The 20,911-nt window shown below is 48.8% G+C and overlaps 1 long non-coding RNA gene across 1 annotated transcript in view; it reads left to right on the forward strand.

Annotated features, from left to right (window-relative positions):
- LOC119384920 (uncharacterized) overlaps positions 1–15,432 on the forward strand; it is a 99,639-nt gene extending 84,207 nt beyond the window's left edge. Inside the window, exon 3 of the long non-coding RNA XR_007415338.1 lies at positions 15,026–15,432. This is a non-coding gene — a long non-coding RNA (uncharacterized LOC119384920). The remainder of the gene's footprint in view (positions 1–15,025) is intronic.
- Positions 15,433–20,911: the final 5,479 nt, after the last annotated feature.

Consider the following 20,911-nt stretch of genomic DNA (forward strand, 5'->3'; position numbering starts at 1 on the left):
AATCATGTCCTGCTTAAAGTGGCAGTCTATAGCCCGGAAACGAGACGAAAATCTAACGCCTATAGACTGTCTGTTTAGCCGGCACAACCTGCAGGCGGCGCCGCCCGTAGCCGTTTTCTCGGCGTAGTAGCTTTCTTAGCGGCTCATTCATAGGCGGGACTCAATATAGGCCGGAGATTTTTCGTCTCGAATCCCGGCTAGTTGAAGGCCGGCTATAACATCTCCTCGTTCCACGTGACCAGCTGTCCTGGCTACGAGAGTCCTACTACGGAGAGTCCTACCTACGGCGCGTCCTACCTATAGGCGGTGCAGGAAGCGGCGAAAAAAAAATTGATTTGGGGTCAACTTTTAAGCTCTATTCTGGGATTTGGAGGCTTAGATACATCTTTTATGACATACATAATCCATATACACATATTACATTCAGAAGTAAACCACAGAAATTTCACAGTACACACGCGGATTCGAACTCGCGAACACTCGATCACCAAGCGCGTACGCTAACCATTACACACTCACGCACGCCGCGGCCACTGTGGTAAAAGAACGGGGGTTTATATGCACCAATGCGTCGCTACGTGCTCTGGCGTATTAGTGCAGTGGAGGTCGTATTAAAATGTAGCGTTCACTGATACGTAAGGAGACATTTTTTAAATGACATTCGTGAAAATATATACGGGGTCACTCAAGTGATTGCTGGGAGCATGCTTGAAGCGAATTTGCGGGCTTGGTATAAAAGATGACTGTTCCGCATATATTCGGCACTGGCGCCTCGGTGACATTTAAAGAATCTTGGCGCGCATAATACCCGAGTTCTATTGATGTTAGCCGTAGGCCTGTTGCCTTTCGTGGATTGAACGAGTTTTCAACGTCAAGATTCGCTTGCCGTGGAACGTGTGCTGCGGAATCCATCCGCGCCAACCGCTGCGACATAGCCGATTACCGACGGAGAATCGCCGTGTTCTCAATAACGTCGCTGGCCGCTTCAACGCTGACGGTTACCGGGCCGGTAGCCGATATCGTCACTAAGCCTATTCAGTTTATTTCGAAGCCGTAGTCGACCGTGCTTCAGAACAAACCGCTCACGCTCATATACCAGGATGTTTTACTTGTTACCGTCGTTGGCTCGACCCTCTCCCCGTAATATTTACACACTGAGATGAACATGCGCAGATAATCGTGGTATTGTCAGCCGTATATACAATATGCGAACACGCCCGAGCAGGTGCGGTACGCCGTGCACGCGCTGCAGACGAACTTCACTTGTAAAGGAACTCATCTTGGCTCTAAACGTTGGATAGTGCACGTCGCTAGCCCTCAAATGAATGACACTATTCCAGTAGACATTATTTTAGCTTCAATAAAAATGCGGGCGACTTTTGCGTCGACCATGGAAGCGAGGAGCTGGCGCTGATTGCATGCAGCTTCGCAGTCGCTCGGCGGACTGTGTCCCGGAGGAAATGCTGTTTATGTTGGACGCCACTCGCGCGACATACCTGACTCGTGAATTGGGCTGTGCACGCTGGAGACGCGGCTCGCGGTTCGCCGTTCTCAGGCACGCAGTGCGCAGGCAGGAATTTGATGCTAACATGGACTGGATCTTATATCCCGCAGCACTTATCGCATAAATATTTGTGGCTTTCTGTTAGGACTCCATCAGTGGCCATATTTTTGAGAACGTCTGGATTCACGCTGGTATAGCGGTCCCGCCGCGCTATTTAAATCACTTCACACTCATCTCAAAGCTGCTATATTTTTCACATAAGCTTGCTGAAACATTTTCTGGAAGCGCGAGTCCATGCAATGTACTAAGTATAGTAGTGATGCGAAAGGCACTTTCATGGGCATGTAGTGCCTTGTACAAGTTTCACCTTTTGATAAATTTTTGACAAATCTCGCCGTGATTAATACAGCGGAACACGCAAACATTTACGAGCTACATCCACACAGCTGCATTTGCATGCGCACGCGACTGGGCGATGTCTGTTGTGCTAGAGCATGGGATAGCCTTCTGGAGTTTTTTACGTATACACGCACCTAATTTTTTATGTGCGGATTACTGAGACGCGTTGCGTACAGCAGAAATCCAGAACGTAGTATAGTGCTGCATTAATAAAAATTAATTTGCCACCATCGAGTAATAGGTAGTGTTGCAGAGCTATGCGCAGATGCTAAAAGACAAGGTATGGTCTACGAAGGATGCAACTTTTGGTGCAAGCTGGATTTTTATTTTTTTTATTGTGCACATGCAGAGCGGTTGTGCCTCAGTATGGCAGTCGTCAGGAGGAACTTAAACTGCTAAATTATGACATATCGCAAGAAAGTTAACGTAGACTGGCCATTTCTCGAACATGGAGTGTTGAACGATTTCTGAACTTTTTAAGCCAATGCAGCGATCTTATACGAGGTACACCCACCGGCGTGCGCGCTTCGCGCTGGCACATATGTACGTTCCAGAGGACGGTCATTTAATTATGCAAATATTGTTTCCAGGCTTAGGCAATGCTTACCGCGGATTTATGAGAAAGGGTGAACGGCTTTGCGAAATCTAGAACCCTCGTGGAAGCTCTACTGCCTGCACTTGATTTCGACAGCATGCCGTTACTAATAGTAGAAAGTTGAATTAGATATGTACATTTCACGGCAAACGATTCGTGCATTTGTCCAAGGAAGCATTTTGTTTTTTATCACTACCAACCTAGCTTATGTCCACTTGAGGACGAAGGTCTCTTCACTAATCCCCCATTGATCCTATCCAGCGTCTTCATTACTATTTTTGTGTGTTTATGGCATGCACAAGAACGAAGAAAGCAGTCAGGTTGCGGTATCCCTAATGCGGACTCCCTTGACGTCAAGTGGCACGCCGTGTAGTGGTTGATTGTTGGCTAACAGAGTTTTAGAATTGTGTGCGCAGACGTTGCTATGGCTGGGCACGCATGCTATACTGTATTCGGAAAGTAACGTGCGTATACCAGTGTGTAGTCTTCGACAGATGCGCAGTGGCAACAAACACAAGAAATTATGCACACGAAGCTCTGGTTACCGTATGCTAATACTACCTCATTTTAACCACTTGGTATTTTTTAATGTGAACCGATTACATCACATAGCAGCGTTTTCGCGCTCAGTTCCCCCTTGATAGGTACCTAGATTAACCATTAACAGTGAGCTTGTAAACTATAAGGATGCAGTGTGTTTAGACATGCGTATAAAAATTCGCATCGTTTTTTTTAGTAGCGGCGTTTAAAGCATGAACGCACCGCGTTCCCCATAAATGTACCGTTCAGCGGAATCATTTTGGTTGAGAATGACTTGACGGACCATACCAGCTTTATAGTTCAAGAGTACCCGCTGTGTCTAGCGTGTATAAGCATGCGAGAAACAGGTACTGCTCACGTGCAAAAAAAATTTATTGTAAAAAAATACAACAGCGCTAAAAGCAATGCTCAGCGCTGAAGGAAACAATAAACGTGCCATCCGATTATTTTTTTGGACAAATATATTCTGGTGCTTAACGAATACCTTTGATCTTTCAATGTGTCTTTAGCAGCTTCCAGCCGGCAAAACACCTGGGAAACAAGTGGGTTTCTTAATACTCTGCACAAGACGAAGTATTGAGCATACCCAATTGGGTATGTGAGGTCCTTAATATAGTACATCGTCAAGCACCAAATAAGGGCTTTCTCTAGAAGCGTGCCAACCGAAGGTTTCACATTCTCTTGCTCTTGATCGCAGTAGAACGCCTTGTTGTCGTACTCCCTCCAAATTCAGCGGTCAGGTGATGGGCGGGCTGCTGTCATGTCATCCTGGCGGAGAAAAAAGAAAAGCAAAGAACACATGCGACGTTATGTTCTTAGATCACCTGGTGCCTTCGCGCATCACACAAAAACTTCTACCTAGTAAACGGACGTTTCCAATCTGTTATACACCTTGTCGAATTTTGTGTAGACAGCGTCACAGGAGTCACAAATATGAAAGTGTTTTCAGAAGTTGCTAATGAAGCTTTCTAATAGTGTTTTAACCATAATCTTACTACAGTTATGAGAGAAAGCGTAGCATAATTTCCTCAGATATACTCATCGATCTCCACGAAATACATGCGGCATGCACATCTGACCCAGTATGACTTTGACCTTGTTGAACTTCTCCATGAAACTTCCAGTTTTTCTTAAAAGTGAAGCGCTGTTTCGAATGTCGGCTGCAAGTCAAAACCACAGCACAGCCCCAATTTGATAAGAATCACGTACAAAGAAAGCAGTTTAACAATAGACTCATGATTCATTCGTTAAGTAAATAAAGTGGCAGGTAAACTTGGCTTGAAATTTGGTTGCGCACTATTGCACAATATTGCAAACGAATTTTCTTTAATACCAGGGGCATGTCAGCTACGGCGAATATTTGAATTGTAGGAGCCAATGCATGATAAAAATTAATTCGCTTAATTAACACACAAACACACAAAAAGAAAATGAATAAAACACAAAGAAAGATCGTATGCTCAGTTACGGCATTCTAAACAACACCACGGCCGGTGTTGCTGCTGCTGGAGACCCTGCAAGGAGACCCTGCAAGGTTTGCACAGGTACCACAGCCGGTGCATGATGCACTGATGTACTTGCCCACACTTGACTTGGCACTGCATAAGACCAATGGGCAAATGTGACCAGACACCACAGAAATAAGTGAAGGGATACAGTAAATACGCACATGTATTCACGAGCATGAATGAGGCTGGCTTTAAAACATGTTAGAAATTAGGCAGCAAAACGCGTTTTAAAGACTGTCGCTATTCAGAAAGTCAAATTGCTGATTTTGCCTCGTAAAAACAAGACATGCCGCGAGTCGTATCTATGAGCGCCTGATCCCATGAAACGGTACTAACGTCTTCGGCACTCGTAAGTGCAGTTTTATTTTTGATTGTGGAAGAGTCTTTCCGCTTCCCAAAGGTAAAAAAAGAAATATAAATGCGAAGTATAACGACCTACCATGAAAGCAGATCCTAACATCATTCAACTGCTAGCAAAAAGATGCTTGCTTTTATTGCCGCGTTGTATCGTTGACCATAAATGCAGAGGACAGTTGCTAGCCGAAGGATAAGAAGCCACGCGAGAGCTAAAATCACAGCTTGTCAAGCAACACGCATTGATTATCTCGGTGACCCTGTCAGAGCGACGAAAGCGCCTGAACTGTATGAGAGTTCACCATAAATGCGACCAGAGCGACAACACGTGCACGACTATAGAAACGGATGACGATTACAACAAAGATAAGTACTCGCATACTCGTATAGTTACTCGTACGCATATTCGTATAGTTATTTCAAAAGCCGTCAAAAGAACATTCAGACAGTTCAATACCGTCATTCATATACATAAGCGCAAGCACGCAACAGTGTGAACGCTAACAGCACGAACATATATGTGAAGAAAGAACAGCACTCACCCAGGCAGGTATGATGCGCCGGGCTGTGTCCGCAGTGTGCGCACCAGCTAGACAGAAATGGCGCGAAAGCGTCGTGTAATTCTGCGTCAACAGCTTGCGTGTATTGTACGTGCAAGGGGATGTCGCTATGTCCTCGCAACACCCCCTCAATATTGAGATAAGAGAACTTTTCCATGGCGGCCGAGCACCAGCTCACGCGGCACGCTCAACAAACCACACCAACCTATCAAACATCCGCCGGTGTCGTGGAATGCGCTAGAACTAATTCAAACGCAACCCCCTTCCCGTCGCACAATATCTTTGAACTCTCGTTTTTACCTCCTTCCTTTCTTTTCTCTGCGCAAAAACAGCAGAAGTCGAGTGCAACGAAGAGCGTCCCCTACTCCCTTTCACGCACGCAAAAGAGAGTGCGTAGTTAGCTCCATGCGTATACCTCCTCGCAGCATAGCTCGCCTTTGCGGCTGACGCTGTCGGCGCATGCGTATACACCGACTCTTGCGCCGACGACAAGTTATAACACGCGGGAGCATACGTTCAGCTGTAGCCAGGATTCTCGTTTACGCGGCCCCACCGACGCGCCACTGAGACTGCAGGCCGTCTATAAGGTGGCGGTGAAGGGTGCACGTTTTTTATATACACTTGTCACGGCTAACTCCTTTTCGAAGGCCTACTATAGCCGGGAGTTTTCCTGAGTTTTTGAAGTGTCCCGCCTACGGGGCATGCGTTAGCCAGGACTTGATTAAGAGTGTAGGCGAGATGATGAGGCCTGAAGATTTGTCTTCGCCTACTGAAATAAATGATATGTTGGAAGTTAGTGCTGCGTCCGTGCCGTTCTTACATCCTAGTCTTGTTTTACGGTGCGCCAGAATAGCACAATGAATTACCAACACCTCCAAGCCAACGTTCTGTCAAATGTAATGCGATGTTTTCCGCGGAAGCGCTTGATACTCGGACTGCGCGTTATGGTCCTGCCTTTGTGCTGGCGCCGTTAGCTGAGCTTCCATTTACGCCGCTCGTGCACCTTGCCGTCGACATACGACAGAATCAACGTATATCGTGGAATCTCTTTGCGCAGCCCTAACTCGTGTGATCCATGTCGGACTAATGTTTATCCCCTCCGAGGAGTCGCGCAGAAGGCGCCCGACGGCTCACTTAGCTTTGACGCACGGAAAAGGAACGTTCACGAAAACAGCCACGAGTCTGCGACTTCGCTAGCGAAAACTACCACTGAGACGCGACGGCGTGAGTGGAGCGCATGCCAGCGAAAACCAAACTTTTGAACCACCGGCGCCGTTCGTCATGGTAACACCAAGTTCTTTTTTCCGTGAATCAAAGAGAAACGGGCAGGCAGCATTTCATTACGTCTTGTATTGCACGGAATCCTATTCTTCTTTGTAACTAGTTTGAGTACCAGTCAATAATTCTAATCGGGACTCTTGACGTCATCGGGCCCATTCCAAAAATGTCCCATTGGTGGCGCATATCCTGACATACACTTACCATATTTCTCGATTATTATAGCGCTGCTCTTAGTAATATTGACGTTTTAGACGTTCTCAAGCATTGACTTTTTACTCGGACATAAATTGTTATTTGCATTTATTGTCCCTTTAAGAAGTTTGCCGGGATAACATGGTCGCAGCAAGCACAGGACCGAGGTAATTGGCAAAACATGGGAGAGGGCATTGCATTGGAGAGGGCATGATATCGCTAAGCGTCCGGTTATTGAGCAAGTTAAGCCGCTCTCAGCGCAAGATACTTCCTGCATTGTACTTGATGAAAGCGACATTTCCAAAGTGTGTAGAAGTATCAGGATGAGTGCGCACCTTTAAGAAGAATCGCACGTTGTCGTTGGAAACAGCAGCATCAATCTTATTAAAGCGAAGATTTCTACGTATCACTGATTCTCCCGTGCGCCGAAAACGCACTGCAGGAAAGCCAACTTACACTCTGGGACTATCTGCGCACACAACAGAACGATGACGCACGACGTACGTAACGTGTGATGATTAGTGGGGTTTTGTGGTGCAAGGGCCATGGGTGGCCAAAGAGCGCCATGTCTGACGTACGTACGTATCGTAGAACACTGTATTTTACATTTGCAGTGGTACCAGTAAGAACAACAGGAACTGCCACGGCACGCTACTCAGACGAACTCTGTACATCTGCATTCCATGACGCGCGACGTTTGCGGTCGACTCAGATTCGACAATCGGGTGCTATTGCTGTCGGGCATTCGCTCGCGCGATCAGCGCGGCAGGGCGTTCGACGTGGTTCGCGAGCACCAGCCGAGTCTCCACGATAGAGCTGGGGTTCTATTGTGCGGCACGTGCAAGGACACCTTGGTGTGGGGCAAGGTACCTTCCTTCAGCACCGCGAACTGTTACGTGTACCCTCCCATGAAGTGGAAGTATCGGATCCAGACGGTGAAGGCGGGTATGCAGAAAACTGGACGTATTCCACATTGAATGTGTTAGAGCGCGTGCGAGCGAGCGAATCTTTGCTGCTGCATCGGTTCGTGATTATGGAGTGGCTTCCTGCACGTCACCTTCATGAGCATTCCTTGCAGGATTATCGGCGTGTTCGTTGGCCTGGAAACAGTGGCCTGGAAACCACTGGCAATTATGTCATGCCCGTCCGGCAGATTCCATCCGGACTATCCCGATCCGAAACAACAGTCCTCGGCCGCCTGTGGCCTGGAGTGTCTTTCACGAACAGCTTTCCTTACCGAATCGGAATGGCAGACAGTGCTGCCTGTGCTCACTGTGGCATCGAGGAAACCATTGCACACGCCCTGTGTCGTTCTCACTATTGCTCCCAAAGACAACAGCTCTCAGAAACGCTGACACTCCTCGACGACCAGCCGCTATCTGAACAATCAATTTCGGAGTGCCGGAACGTTCTAGCTTCCAACCAGGAAGCGACGAAGGCGCTGCTGAAGTTTCTCCGCTGAATTGACCTCGCTAAACGACTATGATGCTCCCGTGCTTGAGTGTGTGTGTGCGTTTTCTCTTTTTTTCTTTCTCTTTTTTCCTTCCTTACCTTTCTAACCCCCCTTACCCCTTCTCCGGCGTAGGGTAGCAAACCGAAAAACTTCTGATTAACCTCCCTGCCTTTCATTTAACCTTTCTCTCTCTCTCTCACCCTCCCATGACCAAAGTTCTACACAAGGATACCTTTGTGTAAGGCAGGATGCCTTCCTTCAGCCCCGCCAACTGTTAAAAGAGGTTAGTGAACGCCGTGGAGGAGCAACTGGTTGCGCATCGACTGCCGTTAAGGGATGTTCATGCGTGCGTAAAAGATGGATGTACTGCTCCCTTGATGTCGTACAGACAGTGACTGTTAGTGAAGGGCCGGATGCACATGAACGATAGTCGAGGAGCAACCAGTCGCTCCTCCACGGAGTTCGGCTTGGGTAGATCTTGGGACATCGGAAGGTACACGAAACGATTCGCGGTGCTGAAGGTAGTACCCTGCCGTTTACCTAAATGGGAGTCAGCTTCTTTAAAAAGGGAGAAACGAACCGGAGGAAGAGTGTTATATACTTTTTTCAGAAGTGCATCAACTGTGCCTCTCTTTTTCGTTCCCCTTTTTTTTCTTTTCGACACGAGTGTTGTGTATTGAAGTGACGCGTCGCGATGCTGTGACGTTGGATTTGAGAGATAGACTGGTAGACCGAAGGATGCCGGATGCCTTTGTCATTGTACGAAAGTACGATGACTACCATAAGTACGATGAGTACGATGACTTTTGTACAAAGGTACCTCTGACCGTCTACCAGAGCGATCACAAGGCAATACTGTGCATGCGTCGAGCCGTCCGTGAAAGTGTATGTGTGCGTGAAATCATACGGCTACATGATAAAGGCTGTACAATTTAATGAAATGTGTCTTCATTCAACTTCAACGTTCCAAAAATGTAATCCTAAGCAAGTAATCAAATCACATATGCATCGTATAGGGTCGCTCACGTTTCTTCGATTCATTGCGTGGTCATTGGCTTCGAAATTTGACTTTGATTCACTATGCATTGGAGAAAGCTTCGCGTTCAACGATCTTTGTTTAAGAAAGGGGCGTTGATTTCAAATTTCGGCACTTTCGTTTTGCCCATGCAGGTATGGCGAAAAGCCGGTCAATTCAAGCGGCAGCTGCCAAGTAGTGCTTCTATCGAAAGGTCACCAGAGACGTCCCGCATTGAAGACAAAGGGGATTCATCCGCCATGTCTTCAGTCGATGTGTAAGTTTTGCAGCTACATGCAACACAACTGAGACGAACACTGAAATAACAGCCGCGCATCTGCTTTATCAAATACGTTTCATTTGGACTCACCTTCCTTGTTATCAGCATCAACTCGCCATACCTGCCAACCATATTGCACAAAATATGATCAAAGATTTAAGATATAGTGACATATCTAAAACTAAACCGCATGCCAATACTCACGCGCACCCGTCTAACCGAAAACAAAATCACCTAGATGAAGCATAAATGAGCAAATAAAAAACGTTAACTTCGAAAGAGAAGCCTACGGCAATAAACAAATAGCGGAATGTATTAATGTGGTTCTATGCCGAAAGGACGATATGATTGAGTCGAGCCGTAGTGGTAGATCCCGCATTATTGTTGACCACTTAGAACTTTTCCAGGTGCACACAAATTGAAGTAAGCAAGCAATAAAGAGCACAATGCGCAAAACACAAAACATGGAGCTTATACTTTGCAACTGGTATTTAGGCGCGTTTGGGGTGTACAAATGATCAACAGAAACGCAGAAACTACCACATAAAAGTGAGCAGCGACTAAACTTAAGTGGAAACTTTTAGAAATACAGCCTTCACGTCACTCAATAAACCAGGCCTCGTCTCTCACAATTATCTGCTGTTTTCCTCATAACAAGCGTTTCTAATATTATGAAGCTCGATCAATCGGACCTTTAGTGATTTGGAGAACTCTGTTTTGAAAGTCGGCATGCACCCACACGCTTGGAACATTCGGCCAGCGCGCCACCTCCTTTTTTCTTATATTAAAATGGTGCTTCTTAGCCCTTTAATTAAGACATCTACCCGTGAGCCGCTTTGTGATAGCGATGACAGCTTTGGAGAATAGCGTAAACGGCTGTCGCACGATGATGCAGAACTTCGTTCCTCGTTTCGTATACTGCAGCGAGTGTGACTGTAGTTTAATGCCAAAAAGTCTCTATCGCCGCAAAAGCGAAGGATTGAATGTGACAGCAACAAATTGTGATGTTATACAAAGTAAGGTTAGCAGCTCACTGCTTTGTCTCCATGCCGCGTAAGTCGACAAAACGCCGGCGTAAGGAAACATGGTCGCTGCAAGGAGCGAAGCGACCTTCGTGCTGGGTATGTCTTCATCGCAAGCCCAGCGGTGAGAACAGCACGTTCAAGGGTATGACCCGTCTGCTGATCGATTAGGCGCAGGCGACGGAGTCAGAGTACGGAGTCTGTCGGAACTTGGTGGAACCTACGTTGACGTAGCCAAACCGCCACACATTTTATCTCTTCTACACGTACGCGCCTATGGCATCAGCACTTATCGAACTTATGATCGCAGACAGTGGCGTAGGCAGACGATACTTTTTTCCGGGGGGGGGGAGGGGGAGGGGGCACGTTCTTGATCCTGCATTGCGTCTCGACAGATAAGGGGGTCGAGTGTCATGTTGTGCTCTATATCCCAGGGAAAAAATTTCAGAGGGGGATGGCGGGGCGGGCACGGTCCGGCGTCCCCCCCCTCCTGCTGATCACAAGTGCATAAAGGGAGGGGGAGGCGTCGCTGGTTTGCACAGAAAATAAGTTTTCCTGGCGGTAAAGTACTGCAGTTCTGTACAATGAAGGGTTCCGATACCGGGGAAACCGCAGCAGCTAAGGTTGCGATCTTCTGAGATCTCGTGTATTGCGCATAGTCTGCGCGTGATATCAAGATCACATCACATAAAGCGTCGCATTAAAGGGGGCACAGCAAATATGAGATGCAGGAAATCATATCCCACAGTTTAGCGCCTGAAATGAGTTCCGGCAAGTGGACTAGACCACCTGGGGTTAACGTGAGTACATGAATCGAAAATATTAGATACCTTCGGGTTACGACCATTGCGCAGGTGTCCTGCTGACAAGCGCGATCTCGCAGACAGTATGTGGAAAGCCACCATGACTTATCGTGGTCTCAGCAGCAACTCACAGGCAGGCGACGACACATGAGCTTGACAGCAGTGTGGCAGACTTAGATCGTGTAGGTTGCAGATCGTTGTGTATTGCATATATGAGCGTCGTGCGTCAGAATGCGAAGATCACAGGCTTCAAATGGCACACGCGAGGTCATTGGAGGGTTCTGACATGCAATGCAAGCGAATGACGTGTGGGTTCACACGTCAAAATGTTTGATATGTGACGCCATGATGACGTCATATATCACGTGACGATTATTTTTTACATCACTCGCGTTGACGCCGCCGACGCGGGACGCCGACGGGCAACCCTCCCATTTGATGAGGCATGCATTGCTTCAGAAGCTACATAAATTCTCATATTCTGCGGCCTAACGTTCACAGCGCGGTGCCAAACGCGCTCGTAGGAAAAGCGAAACGATCAGTACGAACATTGCAGACGCTCATACATGCAGAGGCACCGTCAGTTCGCGAACCCGTGCGATTGCTGGCTTGAGGCTTCTTTCTGTTATGCTCCGTTTGGTTATACAGGCAGTCTACGCTAACGAGATATTTCACGTAGTTTGCACTCAGCGAGTGACTACCTTTCACGCAAGAAGCCGGTTCAGGGGTCTCCAACGCGGTGACAGCGTGAAGCGGGTGCTCGGTTTTCTGCAAAGAGACAGCGACTGTAGACTATATTGTGCTTTCAGTTCGTCGAAAATGATTATTTTGACAGTAAAGAACACAGTTCATTTCGAAAGTACCTACAGAAATGCCCTGGAGGACTTCCGCGAGGTGTTTTTGTAGAGCGCCGACAGCAAAACCTATGGGGAGCGCGCCGGCGGTATCCTGCCTAGCACGCAGTCGAAGCGCGTCCGATAGAGGGCGACTCCGTAACTCCTCGAGGCCAATATGGTATGGTTATTACGGTCGGTTAAAATTGCACTGCTTGAAGGCGGTCGAGCTTCTCGCCTCGACACTACGAATATGTACTTGAAGTGCAGCTGTGTCACACGCCAACCTAAGAAATGGTGCTGATCTTAGCATTTATTGCGGCCGGCTGTAGACCGAGAGCCATTTCTAAAGTTATCGTCCCAATGTTGTCGCCTCGCTGACGAACTCGGCTACTGTAGCTGAAGGCTTTTTCACCAGTCCAGCGATCAATTGCTTATTCAGGCAACGGTGACGGTTTGCCCTTGGCTTTTCTACTGGATGCGTGTTTCTGAGGAATATGCACTGCTGTCGACAGCTTCTAGTTCCTCGGGGTCACCGTAAGGGAATGCGCAATCCGCGAGTGCACGATTTTCCCGCAAGCTAAGCCATGGAAGACTTTGGGTCGACTGCGCGAATATTTATGTCACCTTGTCCTGATACCATCATCGTTGCCTTCTTCGGCGAGTAACCAAATGCATAGCGGGGAATAGCACCGAGTTGCTGTCAGCTGCATTAGAGTCGTGGCAATATATTCCCACTGAGAAGTAAACAGATCAGTGAACATAAGAAGGAGGAGGAGGAAGAAAAGGCAGGAAAGTCAAGCAGAGGCGCTTCCGGTTTGCTATCCCGACAATAGGGATGGGGATTGAGGGATGAAAATACAGGGAGATAGAAAAAACTGAGTATACGAAAAATTCGCGTGAGCATAAACAACACTGCTTGGTCCGGACGCAGCAGAATAGTGGACGTACTGGACGCAGCATACAACTGGATAGTACTGCACGCAGGATCTCAGTCCCATCACGTTCCACTGTAGGTAGTCGAGTCATGGTACCTACAGAAGACTCGCAAGTACTGCACATGGAACCTGCAGTACATGTTCTACGCACTGAGCGTATGGTGATTTCAGCTCGCCGAAGGACACGTGAAGTGTCTATAGGGAGGGACTGAAGCAGAGTGATCATTGGTTTGTCCTCTTCAGACAGCTTCTTAGTCGGAGATTCAGTATTCACTATTTCCGATGTGCACTGTGAATCTGCATGTAGCTGTGATTTCGGCAACAGGCTAAGCTGCGTCAGTTGTGTCGATGCTTTCCTTGGTGTACTGCTTTGCACCGACCATCACTGATCCTCGGAGCTGTGGCTTCGGCAATATAGGCCAAATTGAATCCACAGCAACAGTGATTTTTAGTGCATTTTGCTATTTGTTTCATATTGGTCACGCAGGGTGGCAAGGGAGGTGATGAAGCAGGGTGTTCAAGTTTCCGCCAGCATTCAGGCAAACGCATTTGTTAAATGGAAGCCAATATGCCTGAAGATTGAATCAATATGCTCATCCAACAACGATAAGTCATAATTCTTCTATAGCCGTGTATGGTGTGCACCTGAACTCATTTCCGCTCATCTTGAGAAATCATTCACAACACCTATTTGGTTCATGACACGTTCAATAAACTTCACGTAAGTTAGCCCAGGCAAGCGGTCGACGAGCCCATGTTATCTCTCACAACAAAGCACGACGAGCCCATGTTATCTCTCACAATAGAACACGGCAACACTCATGATACGCAACATGCCAAAGATGTGGTGAGATGAAGCCCGTCCTGCGCTTTTTATCCAACGTCGGCAAGGAGAACTGGAATTTACAGTTCACTAGCTCAAGGAACCCGACAAATTATCCTACTACACCAATCGGAGTTTCATAGGCGTAGCTCTAGGGATCGCTTTTTCGTGCTTCTGAGCGATGCTGCTTCATAACGTGTTATACTATGAAGCTATCTGTAGCATTCGCTCCCATCGGAAGCTACTATTGCTGCCGCGATATTGTACCCCTTGACTGCAGGTTTACATAGACAGTGGCTCCGGAGGCACAGTAGCGCTGCGAAATTAGTAATTACCGAATATTCGTAATTCATCGTTGTAATAATATTCGCACGTCCTTTTTCTTAACGGTGTGTTTATGGCGTGGCGTGAAGCGTTTGCTGTCGGCGCAGGCCTCGCTGAAATTTACGGGAATTTGCACCGTTTTAGAATGTTTTGATCAGATTCAGCGCAAGACACCAGTGGTCCTGTTTACTCTCCCACTTACACTTGCACCCCTGATGGCATCGGGGTGTACTATGTCATATGTGTAAATACCGCCTTCTTTTACCCGCTGATGGAGCAGCCGACGACAATGCTCACCATTATCATTGTAATGCGAGTGTTACTCTCTTCCACACTGAGAGCACCCAATAAATAACTCAAACTTTCACAGTTTAGACTTTTTGGTTCGTCATTGTCACAACGACGTGATAATACAATCCGTTTCAACAATCAGTTGCTCCGAATCAGTGATGAAAACGTGAAGATAACGTGACAGCTGGACGTGATTGAGTAAAACAATAGTTGTATGAACAATAGTATTCAGTCCATATAGTTTTCTGTATTTTCCGCTGTCTGAGCTCAATACAAGTACGCTTGTGCTCATTACTGTTTTATATTACAGGGCACTCGATGAAAATGAAATACAAGCCGAGCTCCAGGACAATCAAGGGGATATCCGTTGCCTGGAATTCAGCTCGTGCGGGAAGATGCTGAGCAACACGAGGAAGCAGCGTGTACACTTACTTGCACGAAGTGGGGAAAGGCCGCACGCGTGTACCGTGTGCGGCAAGAGATTCGCTTACAAATCCTATATGGCGAGACACACTCGAGTGCACTCGGGTGAAAGGCCATACGAATGCTGGCTATGCCCTGCAACGTTCTCCTATTCGTTCTCTCTTACGCGCCACGTGGGGACACACACCGGTGAGAGGCCACACGAATGCACTCAATGTGAGTGGAGGTTCGCCGCCAAAACGGATCTGCGGCGCCACATGCTCGTTCATTCGAGCGAGAAGTGTTTCGGATGTGATTTCTGCGCCAAAAGGTTTTCAAGTAAAGAATACCTCGTAAGACACGTTCGTATTCACACTGGTGGGAGGCCTTACATGTGCCCCGTGTGCCCGGCTGCTTTCACGCGCGCATCAGCGTTGAGTGACCACACGTCCAGCCATACTGGTGAGAGCCCGTGGGTGTGCGAACAATGCGACAAGATATTTGTGCACAAACGCAGCCTGCTCAGGCACAAGAGGATGCACGGTGTGGGCTGATTCCTGTTGTTACTAGACCCCATTTACCTGGCACGAATGGTTTACATCGCCAGCAGCGTCATCACACCCATAACGAGAAAAGATTACAAATTTCCATCCGGACAAGGGTACGCCGTCACGTCAGTATATCGGTTCGAAATATTTGCAAGATACCATTGGGGAGTTGCTGCTGACGTCGTCGAATATAATTGAAAAAGTAAGAAAAAAGGTCATCTCGACTACAGAATTGAATATGACACAGCGAAAGCAAAATCCTCATGTAGTATTCAACTAAAACCCAGGAGAATGTGACAGCGCTATAATTGTCAGTGTTTCCTGGGCAGGAATACAACGACAATGTAAATAAAGATTGCATGATAGTAACGGCATTATTGTGGTGGCTTCGCGGTAAAATGGTGACGATTGCATTATAACGATTTTGCACCTCATTTACATGTCCCCGGCTAGAAACTACCCCAACTAGTTGCTATCGGATCAGCTTCAGCCCGTCTGGCAAATATCTGACAGATCTACTGGATCTGTGAGGGGTATATACTTAGTTATTAGTCATACCCAGATGTAGCAAACTTCAATTCCAGATGCCTCGTTGACATTTATGCATTGACATCCTACATGACACGACACTTGATACACTAGGTCTGCTTGGCGTGTACGCTGTATGACGTGCATTTTACAGAGAAAGCTGTTATGAGATCACAACACGGGGCGTTTTTGGCGCCGTAGTTGTCCGCCGCCGGTGTCCGTAACCACTATCGCGACAAATGAGAAAGAAAACTAAGTAAGAAAAAATATCCGGGATGAAACGAGGTTCGAACCTGGGTCCTCTGCGTGGGAGCCCAGTATTCTTCCTCAGAGCCATGCCGGCTTTTTTTTTCCTTATTTCCGGTTGTACGTCGCTTGAAACTGCTTTGCAAAAAGACCCTATATAGGCTTCATGTCGGGAAGGATCCACATTAACATATGTAATATAGCGTGGTAGAAGAGTAAAATAGCATTCAGGCATGACACGACCCGAATTATGTTACCAGGCGTCGCACAACGTGAATTGCGCAACGAGTGTGCCGTTGAATGTTTCCAATCCATTACATACTGCTCAGCCGTAATTCTTCACCGTCATCAGGCACAGCACCAACAAAGTTCACATAGTGCCTTACGGATGTGTAGCGGGTACCACGGTTCTCCGCAGAATGACGAAAAATGGCATAGTGCTGCTTCCCTACTTCACAGAAATTTTGATGATTTATAGCGGAGTGGTTTCTCGATAGTGCACTTCTATTGGTTGCCAGTGAAGCCCATAAGGCCGCCATGATCAATTTGCTGAGGGTCTCAATAAAGTTAATTCCCTCTCTCTCTTTCTCACGGTAACGTATATTATAAGCGTGCTGGGAGAGTCAAATAACGGCCGGGTGTCACACAGTGCGAATTACGTAACTAGTGGGTCCATTAAAGCTACCAGCCCATTACAAAGGACTCAGCCATAACTATTCGTCATCAACCATCGCATCAACAAAGTGCACATAGTGCCTTACCGATGGTACCTGGCTTCTCCGCTGAATCACAAATAATGTCGTGGTGAGTGCTCCCCAACTTCACAAAAATTATGATTTGTGGCGTAGTGGGTACGTTGCTAGTGTACTTGTATTAGTAGCTACAAGGGAGTTTATAACGGGCTCTACAAGTGCCGCTCTTCCAGCTTTCGTTGTGGCTGTGCTGCGCTTTCCGCGCATGCCTGGCGTTTTTTTTTTGTTTTCTGTCAAGGAGCGACAAGTGTCTGCTCTCATTCATAGATTCCACCATTCGCTTAGGTCCGAATTTACGCCTGCTCTCTCCCTAGAGACAACGAAATACATGGTGAAATCAATCAATCGTTTTGTTGTGATCTTGCGCAGACAAAAAGTAGCAAGTATTATTTGTGGTTGTTGTCGATAGTAGCCTTCCTCGATTCTTGGATGGGTAGGGGGGGGGGGCAACACTGGTTGGCGTACACAGGCCACGCAGAGGCGTAACAGTCAGAATGCGATGAAGCCTAGTTACCTACTGCGAATGCGTAATTTGCTGATTCTATGAAACGTGGTACCTCAGTACGTAGGCATACAAGTACAAATTAAAAGCTGAACAAAGGGTGCGACGAGTACATGCCAGGCGTATGCGCCCTACTGCCGGCGACAAACGGCGCAAGACACCACAGAGAAAGAATATACTATAAAGAGGTGGTGTGGAATATACTATAAAGAATATACTATTAAGAGGTGGAATAAACTATAATTTAGTGGAGTGTGCTGAGCCTTCACAACAACTTCGGCAGTCATTCGATGCCCCTGGCTCTTCGATCCCGTACCCTGCCGCCTACCATGCCTCAAGACGCCTCCCAGCAAACGAGCCCGCACGCACCGACATGTCCCGGTGTCCCTCGTATTCGCGACCCTCCAGTCTTCACTTGCGCCGATGGTACCGACGTGGAGGACTGGCTCGCCATTTACGGGCGCGTGGTGTCCCAATTTACACCATTTCCCGGTAAAGGGGACCATGAGGCGATGCGAAGCCGGAGCACTTGCACGATCGCATTCCGTTGGCGTTCTTTGAGCATGCTACCGACCTCGCGTCGTGGAACGCGAAGAGGAACGCTACGCGCGTTTTGTCTTCCCTCTAGCCTGGCCGTTAATTCTCACAGGGCGAGCGGGGAACGCGGTCGGCAGGCGTGCGAGAGAGGTGCAGCGTAGGAGAGGAGAGAGGGGGGGGAGAAGCGCATGCGCTGGTGCTCATCGTGGCGTTGCGCAGGAGAAAATTTCGGCATGTCTAGCCCGCGTTTCAGAGGAAGAGTGGAAAGGGGGCGGGTGAGGGGAAGTGGAGAGGGGGAGGGGAGAGGAGAAGTGGAGAGGGGGAGGGGGGAAGTGCAGAGGGTGAGTGGCAGAGGGTATGCGCATGCGCAGTAAGGGTGGTCACGCCGCACACCACCACCACCACCACCGGATTGAACCCCGCCATAAGATACTTCGCATCTAATAAATGGGACGAGGCCGGAAAATTGACTAACCTGGCTTTCTACGTCGCGGGTGTGGCGGGCCTGTGGTACAACAACCACGCATCCGATTTTACGACGTGGTCCGACCTCAAGACCGCCATTATCAACGTGTTTGGCCACCCTGCCGTTCGTAAGCTGCAGGCCGAACAGCGCTTACGTGAACGCACTCAGCAGGCCGGTGAATCATTCCGCAGTTACATTGAAGATGTCCTCGATTTCTGTAAGAAAGCCGACGCCACCATGTCCGATTCTGACAAGGTCAGGCACATCATGAAAGGCACCGACGACGACGCCTTCACCATGCTGCTCGCCAAGAACCCCAGCACAGTGGCAGAGGTCATAACGCTCTGCCAAAGCTATCAGGAGCTGCGCCGGCAGCGGTCGATGACCCGTCGCTCTCCATCACGCCGCGCCGAGCTCGCTGGCTTGTCGACCACACCCGACCACTCCGCGTTGCTGGCAGAGATCAAGACCTTCGTGCGCGAGGAAATCGCGCGCCAGTTCTCTCTGCTGGACTTTGCTCGCCCTCGGTACGCCTAGCAGCCGTCGACCACCCTTCTGCCTCCCCTCCGTCGAGCAATTGAGCACGAAATCGCGGAGGTCATGCTCGAGTACCACCAGGACCTTCCGGCTCCTGCACCTTTGAGTTACCCCCAAGTTGTCTAAAGACCGCCCCCATGAATCGCTACGGCTGCCCCACACATTTACGCCGAAGCCTCCGCTCGACCTCACTGTTTCGAAGCGGATGTACCGCTAGCCTACGCCGACGTCACGCACAGGCCATGACGGCAGCCCACCATGCAGTCCTATGAGTTGCCGCCCCGTCAAGCCCGTCCTGCACCATGGGCGGGCCCTGCCCCAGCGAACCGATGGCGCACACCTGACAACCGCCCCATATGCTTCGCATGCGGTTACGCCGGCCACGTGGCGCGCTATTGCAATCGCGTGCAGACGCCTAGAGACGTGTCGTCTGCCACCATCCAGTCCACCCGCCCGTATTACGACCCACCCACGCCTCCGTCGCCGACGTCTTGCCCAGCTGCATCTACCCGCCGTTCACCGTCACCACGACGCCGCTCGCTGTCACCGATGCGGCCACGTCCGGACCCACGCGACCAGGAAAACTAGTCGTCGCAGTCCACGAGGCAAGGGCTGCGACGCTATCGAACTGCGAAAGCCCTCGGCGAAGCCCGTCGAACGTGATAGACGTTTTTTGTGGACGGTGTTCGCGCATCTGCCTTTATCGATACTGGAGCCGCCGTATACGTTATGGACGCCAAACTAAGCCGCCTGCTACGAAAAGTGACGACGCAACTTTCTGGGCTCTCCCTCCGTACAGCCAGCGCCCAAAATGTTCACCCGACGGGGGTATGCACAGCCCGTGTCACCATTCAGGACGCTCTGTACGCCGTCGAATTCATCATAATTTCTTCATGCTCTCACGACGTCATTCTGGGATGGGATTTTCTCGCCCGCCACGACGCCGTCATTCATTGCGAACCAGCCGAATTAGAGCTCTCACCATTCTCACATTTGAAGCCGGCAGACAGTTCATCGGCTGCGACCAAGGTATTCGTCAAAGACGACATCACATTTCCTGCAAATTCGTCAACGGCTGTGTCAGACTATTGCACCGGTCTCTGCGCCGCCGTTGCACTTCTTTCTCCATGTGACCGCGTTTTCACTAGGAAAGGCTTGCTGGTGCCATTTGCGACCGCGGAAATCACTCAGGGCGCCACGGATATTTTTGTGCCCGACCCATCCCCGTTCATGGTTACGTTGGTGCGAGGGGAATGTCTCGGCAGAGCGCACAAGTTATGAGACGCACCGTTATGAGTTATGGAACGCACAAGTTATGGACGCACCGGTTGACACGCACTGCGCCAGCTCCCGTACGCTCAGTGCTGTTTCCACATCTGATTCATCATCCGCTCATGTATTTCGTTCCTCGATTGCTGACAACCTTACGTCGGTCAAGCGTTCCCAGCTTCTATGCCTGTTGGAAGAATTTCGTTCTTCGTTCGATGTCGCGCAAACTTCTCTCGGCCGCACGTCTGCTGTCACCCATTGCATCGACACTGCCGCCCAACCACCACTGCGGCAACGTCCATATTGCGTATCTCCAGCAGAGCGTCGTGTAATTAACGAGCAAGTCGACGACATGCTTCGCCGCGACGTTATTCGACCCTCAAACAGTCCGTGGGCGTCTCCTGTCGCT

Source organism: Rhipicephalus sanguineus, chromosome 3 (genome assembly GCF_013339695.2).
Source record: "Rhipicephalus sanguineus isolate Rsan-2018 chromosome 3, BIME_Rsan_1.4, whole genome shotgun sequence".
In the NCBI taxonomy this organism is placed as follows: domain Eukaryota; kingdom Metazoa; phylum Arthropoda; class Arachnida; order Ixodida; family Ixodidae; genus Rhipicephalus; species Rhipicephalus sanguineus.